At 51.2% G+C, this 11,979-nt stretch overlaps 1 long non-coding RNA gene across 1 annotated transcript; it reads left to right on the top strand.

Moving 5' to 3' along the window:
- Nucleotides 1–590: 590 nt before the first annotated feature.
- On the top strand, nt 591–11,574 carry LOC138426903 (uncharacterized). The gene is made up of 3 exons (XR_011251831.1): nt 591–634; nt 8,709–8,743; nt 9,748–11,574. It is a non-coding gene; the product is annotated as an uncharacterized lncRNA (long non-coding RNA).
- Nucleotides 11,575–11,979: the final 405 nt, after the last annotated feature.

The raw sequence follows: 11,979 nt of genomic DNA, 5'->3' as shown, positions 1-11,979 counted from the left end.
AGCTGCTCCAGCTCCTAAGAACCCCTGATTCTTTAAGCATCTACTTTACAAAACACCGAGTTTATTCTCCTTCCACATCTCCTTGTCACTACCTTTACAACAATCTGGGATCTACTGGCCCTTTGAATGATGGGCTCAGGTTTGTCCTGAATGGTCACCAAACGCTGAACATCATGGGGCCTCAGTGACCAAGCGCCAGCGATGGGGACTGCAGGCAATAAGCCTGTGGCTTCCGAGTGGCCTTAGTCAGTGGGCTGCCCTCTTGGAGCCTCAGTTCCTTCATCTGTAAATTAGGGATAAATAATTGGCGTGCCTCTGGGGCTGCTGAGGAAGTTTAATGATGCGACGTAAGTTGGGTTCTCAGCCCAGTGTCTCCCACGGACTCAAGGCTTAATAACTACTTGCATTCAACCAGAGTGACATTTTCTGCATCCCTGAGTTGTCCTTTTGAATTATTTTGTGAGCCTCTGTCCCTGCTCCCCTCTTCCAGGGCCTTCCTGCCTGGGCAGGATGGGTCACGTGCCCACACTTGCAGCCTAAAGTCCTCTGAGTGCCCAGCCCCTTCCGCTTTGCTTTCAAACTTCCTTTTTACTGCAAATCCTCATGCCGTCAGTGGCATGTCTGGAGATAGTCGGTAAGTAGGACTCTCCACTGGCTTCTCTCTCTCTCTGGCCCTCTCGGGGCTCTTGAGGGCCGGGCGGTGTGGGGCCTCTGAGCACCCTCACTGGCCTCAGCTTTCTTCCCATTGTAACCGAGCTCATTTGTCAGCGGAGGCCCCATTCCTTGGAGGAATAATGTGACCAGGCCCATGGGCCCCAGGCCTTTTGACGTCCAGAGCCCTCTACACGTCCCACATAATGAAGGCAGAGCCTGACAGTGCTGCCAAGTCACACCCTGGTGGTCCTGCTCCCACTGGGGACTTTGCCAGGGAATCAGACCCTTCGTAGCTCCCAGGGTCCCTGAATGGACCAGTGTGGCAACTGTCTGGGTCATGATCCATGAAGACAGTCAGTCCTGCGAGAAGGGAAAGCCTCCCTGGGCCTGACTTGACCTCACGGGCATGTAATGGTAAAACGAACCGAAGAGAGACCAGCCCTGACACGGGGTGCCCCGTCGGCCTGTGGCCACATCGCACTCTCAGGAATGGCCAGGGGGCCGTGTGTCCAGCATACCTGGGCTTTAAGTAGGGGCTCCCAAAGCGGTCCAGATGACATTGCTAGACTGCAGTGAGTGCACCACCCGGATGACCTACCTGGAGAAGAAACATCTGGAATGGTTGAGTTTCACTCTGGAAACAGAAGCCACAAGAGAGAAGAAATCAAAGCAAAACAGAGCTGGACATAGAGTTATCACGTGACCCAGCAATTCCACGCCTAGGTGTATCCCCCAGGGCTTGAACACAGAAGCTAGATCACGCACGTTCACAGTAGACTTACACACCACTGCCCAAAGGTGGGAACAACCCAAGTGCCCGTCACCGCATGAACAGAGGGACCAAACGTGGTCCACGCATGTGATGGACTGAGTGTGTGTGTTAGTCACTCAGTCGTGTCCGACTTTGCGACCCCATGGACTGTAGCCCACCAGGCTCCTGTGTCCATGGAATTCTCCAGGCAAGAATACTGGAGTGGGTTGCCATTCCCTTCTCCAAGGGATCTTCCCAACCCAGGGATCGAACCCGGGTCTTCTGCATTGCAGGCAGACGCTTTACCATCTGAACCACCAGGAAAGCCCGTATGATGGGCTTGTCCTCCCCTAAAAGGAATAAAGCCCTCACACAGGCTGGATGAACCTGGAGAACATTCTGCCCAGTGAAAGGAGCCAGACTCAGAAAACACCACAAACTGTATCATTCCATCCACATGAAGTGTTCTGAGTAGGCAGGTCCATGGAGACAGATAATGAGGACTACTTGGCAGGCTGGGGGAGCGGAGATGGGGCGTTTCGTGGGGAGGTCAGGCAATATTTTCTGGGGGGCTGCGCTGGGTCTTTTTTGTAGCGCGAGGGCTTCTCTTGTCATGGAGCACGGGTTCCAGAGTGAGCTGGCTTCTCTAGCTCTGGTGTATGGGTTTAGTTGCCCTGTGGCATGTGGGATCTTTGTTCCTGGACCAGGAATCAAACCCATGTCGCCTGCATTGGAAGGCGGGTTCTTAACCACTGAACCACCAATTTCAAAACTAGAAAAAGGTGGTGAATTGTGCATTTTAAAATGGTTAGTTCTACATTAGGTAAATTTCGCTCTCCCTCCCTCCCCCCCAAAAAAAAGAAAAAAAGGGGAAAAAATAGCCAGGAAATACAGAAATACAAAAATTCTTTAAGAGTGAATTTTTCCGCTGTTTTGGGGTGGGGAGGGATTTAAGCCATATCCCTGAGATGGGTTGTGGGGTGAGTCCTATTGACAGGACTTCCTTTCAAAGGGGCCCAAAGGAGCTGGCCTGGCCTCGCCCATCTGCAGCATCAAATCCCCCCATCCCCAGCCCGGGGCTCTTTCTCTACTGAAGGGTCCCGGTGACCAAAGGCGGACTCAAGGGCTGCTAAAGTGCCCTTCATCTCTCCTTTGTGTGTCTGCCTGGTCCCCAGAAAAAGCCCTGGCTGCTTCCTGCTCAGGTTAATAATTTTTGACCAGACATCTCAACAGACTTAAAAAAGTGAGCCTTTAGATATGCTAATGGTGACTCCGCTGGCATTTAAATACTTCATTACTGCCTGCAAGAAATGAGTCTTCCTTTGTTCAATTTTTCATATAAACGGGCACACTTCCTATTCCTCCTCCTCCTCACTCCCCTCCCCCCATCAGTCTTTTTTTCCTCAGTGACCCAGGCTGATCTGAGCAGGGTGCAGGGGGGAGAAAGCCCCAGAGCCATCACCTCCTGGAGGTGGGGTGACTCATGGGGCACAGGTCCATGCTGGTTTTTTTTTTCAATGAAACTTTCACTTTATATCATACCGGTTTGTCTCTGGAAGCAAAACTACATTTCCTGCCAATCTTTTTCTCTCTTTTTAAAATCTTTATTGGCATATAGTTGCTTTACAAAGCTGTGTTGGTTTCTTCGGCACAGCAAAGTGAATCAGCTATGTTGTTGTTGTCCAGTTGCCCAGTGTGTCTGACTTTTTGCGAGCCCGTGGGCTGCAGCACGCCAAGCCTCCCTGTCCCTCACCGTCTCCCGAAATTTGCCCAAGTTCATGTCCATTGCATCGGTGCAGCCACCCAGGCATCTCATCCTCTGATGCCCTCTTCTCCTGCCCTCAATCTTTCCCTGCATCAGGGACTTTTCCAGTGAGTCAGCTGTTCACATCAGGTGACCAAAATACTGGCGCTTCAGCTTCAGCGTCAGTCTTTCCAACGAGTATTCAGGATTGATTTCCTTTAAGATAGACTGGTTTAATCTCCTCGCTGTCCAAGCAGCTCTCAGCAGCCTTCTCCAGGGCCACAGTTCGAAAGCATCAGTTCTTTGGTGCTCTGCCTTCCTTATGATCCAGCTCTCACAACTGTACCTGAGAGGGGGAAGACCATAGCCTTGACTAGACAGACCTTGGTCGACAGAGGGATGTCTCAGCTTTTCAACACACTGTCCAAGTTTGTCAGAGCTTTCCTGCCAAGAAGCAATCACCTTCTGATTTCAGGGCTGCAGTCACCATCCGCAGTGATTTTAGAGCCACGAAGACAAAATCTGTCCCTGCTCCCACATTTCCCGCTTCGATCTGCATGAAGTGATGGGGCCAGAGGCCACGATCTTTGTTTTTTAATATTTAGTTTTAAGTTGGTTCTTTCACTGTCTTCCTTCACCCTCATCAAGAGATTCTTCAGCTCCTCGTTGCTTTCTGCCGTTAGAGTGGTATCATCTGAATATCTGAGGTTGTTGACGTTTCTCCCGTCTGCCTTGATTCCAGCTTGTAACTCATCCAACCTGGCATTTTTCATGATGTGCTCAGCATGTAAGTTAAACAAACAGGGTGGGAGCAGACAGCTGCGTCGTACTCCTTTCTCAATCCTGAACCAATCAGTTGTTCCATACAGGGCCCTAACTGTTGCTTCTTGCCCTGCATACAGGTTTCTCAGGAGACAGGTAAAATGGTCAGCTATGCATATACATATATCCCCTCTTTTGGGGATTTCTTTCCCATTAAGTTCATCACAGAGTTCCCTGTGCTATACGGCAGGTTCTCATTAGTTATCTATTTTATATACAGTGTCTATAGTGTATGTATGTCAGCCCCAATCTCCCGGTTCTGTTCTTCATCCCACTCAACTCATGTTCTTTTTCGGCAGCCCCCAAATATCTCACTTTAGAAAATCTTCTTTTCATGTGATCTGTGGATCGGAAGTGTCGGAAGTGTCCTCAGACGGAGACGATGCCACAGACCGAGGCCAGGGGAGGGGAGGCAGAGAGGAAAGTGGGGGGAACGCGGGAAAGAGAGGGGAGGGAGGAGGGCCTTGGCTTTGCCTGGGTTGTCACGTGACAGGACTTGGCAGGGAGATGCCTCAGTGGTCTTAGCTTCTTATGGTTTGAGGACAAGTTACTCCTCCTAAGATGCAGAAGACGAGGAGGACTTAAAAGGGCAGAGTGAAGAGCTTGCCTTGAACCCATGAGACAAAATGTAAAAGGTCACAGCAATGTTTGGGTGTCTCTGTCGACCAGTCAAACCATGCCTCCCAGCTGGGCGGGAGACAGGTGGTCAAAGAACCAACACATCAGTGTAGTCTGTTCTTCAGAATTCCTAAGGAATGATAGATTACTCGGGCACCAAGGAAACGGGCAACATGTAACACGGTTATAGTCATGAGCTTTATCTCCTAAGTACTCATAAGAAGAAGAGCAAACATTGACTAAACATTTGCTGGACACCAAACACTCTCCTAGGGCTTCCCTGGGCTCAGCGGTAAAGAATCTGCCTGCAATTCAGGCGATACTGGTTCAACCTCTGTGTCTCCGAGGGTCAGGAAGATCCCTTGGAGGAGGAGACGGTGACCCACTGCATCATTCTTGCCGGGAAAATCTCACAGAGGAGGCTGGCGGGCTACAGTCCATGGGGTCGCGAAGAGTCGGACACGCCTGGGTGACTGAGCGCAGATCTTTCCCGTGTTAGTTACTTCAGTCCGCTACACAGTGCTACGAGTGCGGTGCTTACTTTACAGATGTAAGTGAGGCACAGTGGGGTTAAAGAACTTGCCTGAAGTTTCGTGGGACAGCGGTGGGCCTGTGATAAGCGTGCAATGAGAAATATTAACAATGTCAGAGTTCCCTGATAATGCCCAAAGTGAGCCCCTAATAATGGGTGGTTCCAGTGACAGAGCTGGCGACTGGCCTTTGCGATGGCCCTGTGCCTCTCTCGGCTGTGCCACTTCTTGCCTGAAAGCACTGAGTCAGGGGGGACATCAAACCCCCTGCAGGGGAGGGAGGTGAACCCAGAACCCACGTCTGTAGCCCTGCTTCCTGGAATCAGCCAGGTGGCTCCTGTGGGCGCCCCCCAGATCCACAGCCTGTGGTCACTCTACCTTCTGGTAGCAAAGGCCCTCAGTGTGATGGTGGGTGGGATCTCGTGGTTCTAGAGTCTAAGGCCTGGGCAGACCTAGCTCCCGCCAACACAGGGTCAGCCCTTTCTTTTTTCCAATAAGGCAGGCGTTGATTTCTGTTTGCAGTCTCACGTAATCATGACCTCAGAGCGGCGGGAAAAGTGGCCTCACGAACCCACGTCCAGGGAGTGGACACTGAGGCTCAGAAAGGCTGTGTGACATGCCCAAGGTCCCTGGACAAGTGAGGGGCAGGTCTGGGATCTTTGGCTTCAACTTCAGGGGTGCATCCTCTCTATCCATCTGGGCTGCAGAGGAAGCAGGTTTGGCCTCCTGGGTGAGTGAGGCAGTCCCTCAGGGCCCTGGGCTCAGAAGGGCCCGCACTTGACTCCATGGCACACCTGGCCCTGAGACTGATGAGTCTGATCCAGGGAAGGACCACAGAGACCAGGGCCCCAGGCCCGGCTCTACGCCCAGCCTTCCCCGCTATCTGCCTGTTGCCTTGGTCTCACCATCTGCAAGATGCGAGGAACAGGGTGAGGTCAAGATGTCCTCGCAGCGCGTATTTTGGGTGCCCCAGTCCCTCGTGGTGCATCGAGATGAAGGATCATCGGAAAAGCGAGTTTGTGAAATGGTGCAAACTCTTTTCTCAGAAAAACCCAGGGCAGTTTTGCATATTCAGGCATCTTTGTAGCTTTGCCACAGAAAAACCTATCTTAAAAAAAAGCAGAGGTGGCGGTATGGGTTGGGTGAGGGGAGGTAATTGTGTTTTCTAAACACATTAGATCGCCCAAGCCTTTAAAAGAAGTGGGGTTTGCACAGAAGGGTCTCTGGAAAATGCTGGATCAGCACACTTCTCAGCTCCCTTCCAGTAGGCACCGCCTGTGAGCTGCCTTCATTTTACCTTCCCAGGCAGAGGTCATGCCACACAGGGAAACCTAGAGGCCGACCTACCAGGCACACATCAGTAGTGGAGGAACCGGCAGCCCGGGGTGAGGTTCCTCTGATCCACCTCCCACGCTGCCTGTGGTTGCTGTTGTTCAGCCGCCCAGTCATGTCTGAGTCTTTTTGACCCCACGGACGGCAGCACGCCAGGCCTCCTTGTCCCTCACCATCTCCCGGAGTTTGCCCAAGCTCATGTCCATTGCATCAGCGATGCCATCCAGCCGTCTCATCCTCTGATGCCCTCTTCTCCTTCTGCCCTCAGTCTTTCCCAGCATCCGGGACTTTTCCAATGAGTCGTCTCTTCGCATCAGGTGACCAAAATACTGGAGCTTCAGCATCAGTCCTTCCAGTGAATATTCAGGGTTGCTCTCCTTAAAGATGGACTGGTTTGACCTCCTTGCTGTCCAAGGGACTTTCAGGAGTCTTCTCCAGCACTCCCTGGTACCCTAGCCCCAAATAGCACACCTGAGCAACTTTGCTTTGTTAGGGGCTCACACTCCGATGCCCCATCCTGCTTGCTTTGGGGTGTGTGTGGATTCCTCAGCCACGTTTGGGGTCATTTATCAGAGGCTCCTCAGAAACAGGAAGCTGCCTGGCGCGGGTGGCACTGAGACAGGGGCAGCGTGACTCTCGGGCCTACTGGGTCTTTGAGAGGGTGCTTCTGGGGACAGCGCTCTTACCTGGTTTCCCACCTTAGGATGGGAGGCAAACATCTTTCCCTCTGCCACCTTGCTGAACTGATGGTGCCGCCGGGAACTTGTAAATTTGACTCTTGACTTTCTAGTTGGATGGAAAGAGGGTTTGTGAGACCCCCAGAGTACCGCTGGGCATCGTTTCACAGGCTCATTGGCCATTTGTGCATCTTCTTGGACAAACGTCTCTCCAGATCCTTTGACAGTTTGAAATTAAGCTGTTCCTGTTATGGAATTGTGTGAAGTCTTCATATACTCCAGAGAGGAGCCCCTTATCAGAGATATGATTTGCAAATCTCTCAGCTGGTAAAGAATCTGCCAGCAATGCGGGATACCTGGGTTCAATCCCTGGGTTGGAGGGCTCCCTGGGAGGAGGGAAAGGCTTCCTACTCCAGTATTCTGGCCTGCAGAATCCACAGACTGTATAGTCCACGGGGTTGCAAAGAGTTGGACACGACCGAGCGACTTTCACTGCTCCCACCCTGTGGGTTCTTTTCACTTTCTCGAAGGACAAACATTTTCATTTTGATGATTTCTCTGTTGTTCAGTTGCTAACTTGTGTCCAGTTCTTTGCCACCCCATGGACTGTAGCACACGGCTCCGATGTCCATCACTATCTCCCGGAGTTTGCTTGGATTCATGTTCATTAAGTCAGTGAAACTGTCCAACCATCTCATCCTCTGCCTCCATGCCCCCTTCTCTTTTTGTCTTCAGTCTTTCCCAGCATCAGGGTCTTTTCCAATGAGTTAGCTCTTCACACCAGGTGACCGAAGGATTGGAGCTTCGGTTTCAGCATCAGTCCTTCCAATGAATATTCAGGACTGATTTCCTTTAGGATGGACTGGTGTGATCTCCTTGCGGTCCCAGAGACTCTCAAGAGTCTTCTCCAACACCACAGCTCTAAAACATTAATTCTTCGGTGTTCAGCCTTCTTCATGGTCCAAATCTCACATCTGTACATGACTACTGAAAAAACCATAGCTTTTACTATACAGATCTTTGCTGGCAAAATGACGTCTCTACTTTTTAACATGCTGTCTAAGTTGGTCATAGCTTTCCTTGCAAGGAGCTAGAGTCTTTTAATTTCAGGGCTGCAGTCACCACCTGCAGTGATTTTGGAGCCAAGAAAATACAGTCTGCCACTGCTCTTGTTTTGACGACTGCTTCATTCCAGTTTGGTGCTTCCCTGGGGTCTCAGGTGGTAAAGAATCCGGAAGCAGTGTGGGAGACCTGGGTTTGATCCCTGGGTTGGGAAGATCTGCTGGAGAAGGGAAAGGCTGCCCACTCCAGTATTCTTGGGCTTCCCTGGTGGTTCACATGGTAAATAATCCAGCTGCAATGTAGGAGACCTGAGTTCAATCCCTGGGTCGGGAAGATCCCCTGGAGAAGGGAACAGCAACCCACTCCTGTATTCTAGCCTGGAGAATTCCACGGACAGAGGAGCCTGGCAGACTAGTCCGCGGGGTCGCGAAGAGTCGGACGCGACTTCAGCAACTTTCACTTTCACCTTTCAGTCTGATGAAGTCCAGTTTAACTATTTTTTCTCTTGTTGCTTGTAGATCTTGGGAAGATTTTATTGAAGACTATTCCACAGGTAAACACAGGAAGAAACCATTGGCTTCATGGAGGACAATGAGGGCGCTCTGTCTGGTGCCCGGGCTGTGAGCTCAGAGCCCCGCCTCCCAGCCCCTTCTGAGGCCCCCTCTACTGGTGACCTGGCCCCCTCAACCCCATCCTCTGCCTGACCTTTGTCTCTGCACGTCTGGCGCCCTCTGTGGCAGGGGATCCTCTTCCTTCTTTGCTTTTTTGGAGGCAAACTCATTCATTCATCTACGTATTTTCTAAGAGACACCTGGCACTATTTTAGTCCCTGGGAATGCAGTGGCAAAACCAAAAGGAAAGAAACCAGGACCCCTCAGCCTGCTGGAGCACCCTCTCCAGAGGTGGAGGATGGTTGGAGAGTCCTGCTTTTGGAAGCGCCTCCCCTTGATACTGACCAGGGCTCTTGGCCTCCTTAATTAATAAAAATTGATCAGAGGCCAGACAAGAAGTTCAGGCAAGGCTTTGCTGGGGCCCCTGCTACAGTAAAGGGCTCTGAGGACATAGCAGTTTCCCTTGCTCTCTCCCTGAAGTAGGGTGAGCTGGTTGCTTATTCGGGGTGAGGGTAGGGCTGTTCCAGAGGTCGGGCCGCCCACCCCTTTGCTGGTGCTGTGTGTGGGGTTCATGCACAGACCCTGCTTTTGCTTCCAGCCCTCTGCTTTGGCTCCTGGCTCTTCAGAAGGGACAGCTGGGTTTCTTTTTTCTTTTTGCACCTTGTCGCCTGTAATCTCCCCCAAAGGCTCCTACACACAGTAATTTTTGGTCCCTTGCAGTTTCTTTGTTGCTGGAAGAGAACTTTGTCCAGGTGGAAGCCAAGTTTGTCCAGGTGGAAGCCCTGCAGCACAGGGTGCCAGGCCTTGGCCGGTCTCATCCTGATACCCCTCCCCTCTCCCACCCCATCCAACTCGGTTGATGCCACTGCCACGCTGAGCACATGTACAAGCGGCAATTGCATCTCTCACTGCAGATGTTTTTATTTACTTTTATTTCTTTCATTAGTGATCTTCCCTATTAGATCATATCTTTCTTGAGGAGAAGGACCACTCAGCCATCTGGGAGTCCCAGAGCCAAGTTCCTGGCAAGACAAGGATGGCTCTTGCTTGCTGTCTTTCTGCCAGATTAGCACCGAGCTCCGTCCACTCCTGGTTCCTCATGGATCTGGTCAACTGAAAGCGCACGTTTTTTTTCTGAGGCTCATTGATCAAGTCCTGGGCCCTTAGGCTGGTGCACTCCTGGAGAAATGCCATTTGCTCTAAGATGGAGACTGTGATTACAAGCATTATTTTAAAAATAAAACGAAAGTGTAAGATAAGGATAAATATGTTTGAAAAAACCCTCCAACGAACAAAGGTTCAAACTACGTGTTTGAGTTGGATGGCCAGATAACGAAATTTGCATCATTTCTGTGAAAAGTCATTCATCTTTGAAACATTCAACTTATTCACAGTACTTCAGACAGCTGATTAAAATAGATATTGAGCCTCTGATTGTAATATTTTAATAACAGAGTCAGAAGGAGCATAAACCATCTCAAGGAAAGAGGCATTTATGAGCCACGCCTGTCAAAATGTTCTGGTGGGGATTCATGGAGTCCAGGAGGCCTCATTGCCGATGGGCTGGTGACGCCAGTGGGAAGCAGGGATCCAAGTGCACAGCTAAGCCCTCTACTGATTTTTCAAGAAAATTCCTTAACAGACGACGGGAAAATTGTTCCTTCTCTCCCTCGAGCAGGTGTGGGATGATGGCGCTAGGACAGCCCTGGGAGCCTGCAGCCTAGGGGAGAGGAGGACTTCCTGGGCCGACGGGTGGACGCGGAGACCAGCTTTCAGAGCACCCACTGGGACTGTAGGATATGGACAACACATGGCCATCTGGGCAGCTTGGGGCTGTCTCTTCCTAGGACTGGCTGAGCTGGTGTTTGTCCATCGCGCGGCTGCAGTCAGGCCTGGCAAAGCAATGAAAACCGGGTACGTCCGCCCCAGGGACCTCCAGCTGGAGGACGAGGGGGATGCACAGGTGAATTCTCTCAAGGTTGTGGGTGCCTCCAGGAAGGGCAGGTGGTCCCCAAGTCGTGCTTTTCTGAGTCAGAGCGAGGGCTGTTAGATTCCTTCAGAGCGTGGGCATCTCAGCCTCAGAGAAAGCTCCCACGTCCAGAACCTGTTCACTCAGACTCAGGGCCAGGAATGGGCTCAGCATGTTGCTTTAAAATTCTAGGGTCCCCAACAAGAGATTCATAGTCAACATATACCAACAGCTCATGGAACTCAACATCAAAAGCACAAACAGCCTGATTAAAATACGGGCAGAAGAGCTGAATGAATGGTTTTCCAGAGAGGACACACAGATGGCCCTCAAGCATATGAAAAGATGCTCACCATTGCTGATCATCAGGGAAAGGGAAGTTAAAGTCACGTTCTCACACCTGTCACAACGGCTATCATCAAAAGGAACACACATACCAAATGTTGGTGAGAATGTAGAGAAAAGGGAACCGTTTACACTGTTGGTGGGAGTGTAAATTGGTGTAGCCACGGCGGAAAAGAGCATGTGGGTTTCTCAGAAAACTAAGAACAGAACTGCCGTGTGACTGAGCAGCTCCACACTTGGGTATGTATATATGGGGGAAAAATACCCATAAACCCTAATTTGAAAAGATGCATGCACCCCAGTGTCCACAGCAGCACTGTATTTACAATAGCCAAGACATGGAGGGTAATTCTGACTGTGGCAACCTAAGTGTTCCCCAGCATGTGGATGGATAGAGACGTGCAGTGTGTATGTCCAGTGGAACACCACTCAGCCATTAAAAAGAATGAAATAATGCCATTTGGAGCAGACGTGGTGAAATAAGGTTTATGCAGCGGAGCGAGAGGATCTGCTTTCTCGGAGCCTCATGCGCCCCGAGGGCAGGGTGACTGGACATTGATGCTGCCTGGCATCCAAGGTCTTGTGGCCACGCCCACGGAGTGGGTGTCCTGGAGTTTTCTCTGGAGTCACCAGTGTAATCAGGCCTCCGGGATGCGTGCCAATGTCCCTCTCGAAGCCCCTGTGCTCATCTTGTGGTGTTTGGCATGTCCGTGGCCAGGCAGCAGCTAGAGTAACTAGGGACCTGCGCAAATCTCTCCCCCAGATGGGGATGGGCTGCAGACAGCTGGGGGCACTGGCTGGGGGCAGGGAATCAGGGTTAAGGGTAGGGACCCAGGGGACAGTGTGGACCTGGGGATGAATTTG

This window comes from Ovis canadensis, chromosome 21, assembly GCF_042477335.2.
Source record: "Ovis canadensis isolate MfBH-ARS-UI-01 breed Bighorn chromosome 21, ARS-UI_OviCan_v2, whole genome shotgun sequence".
Classification (NCBI taxonomy): domain Eukaryota; kingdom Metazoa; phylum Chordata; class Mammalia; order Artiodactyla; family Bovidae; genus Ovis; species Ovis canadensis.
Note: the sequence above shows the minus strand (reverse complement) of the source record. Positions and strands in the feature narration are given on the sequence as shown.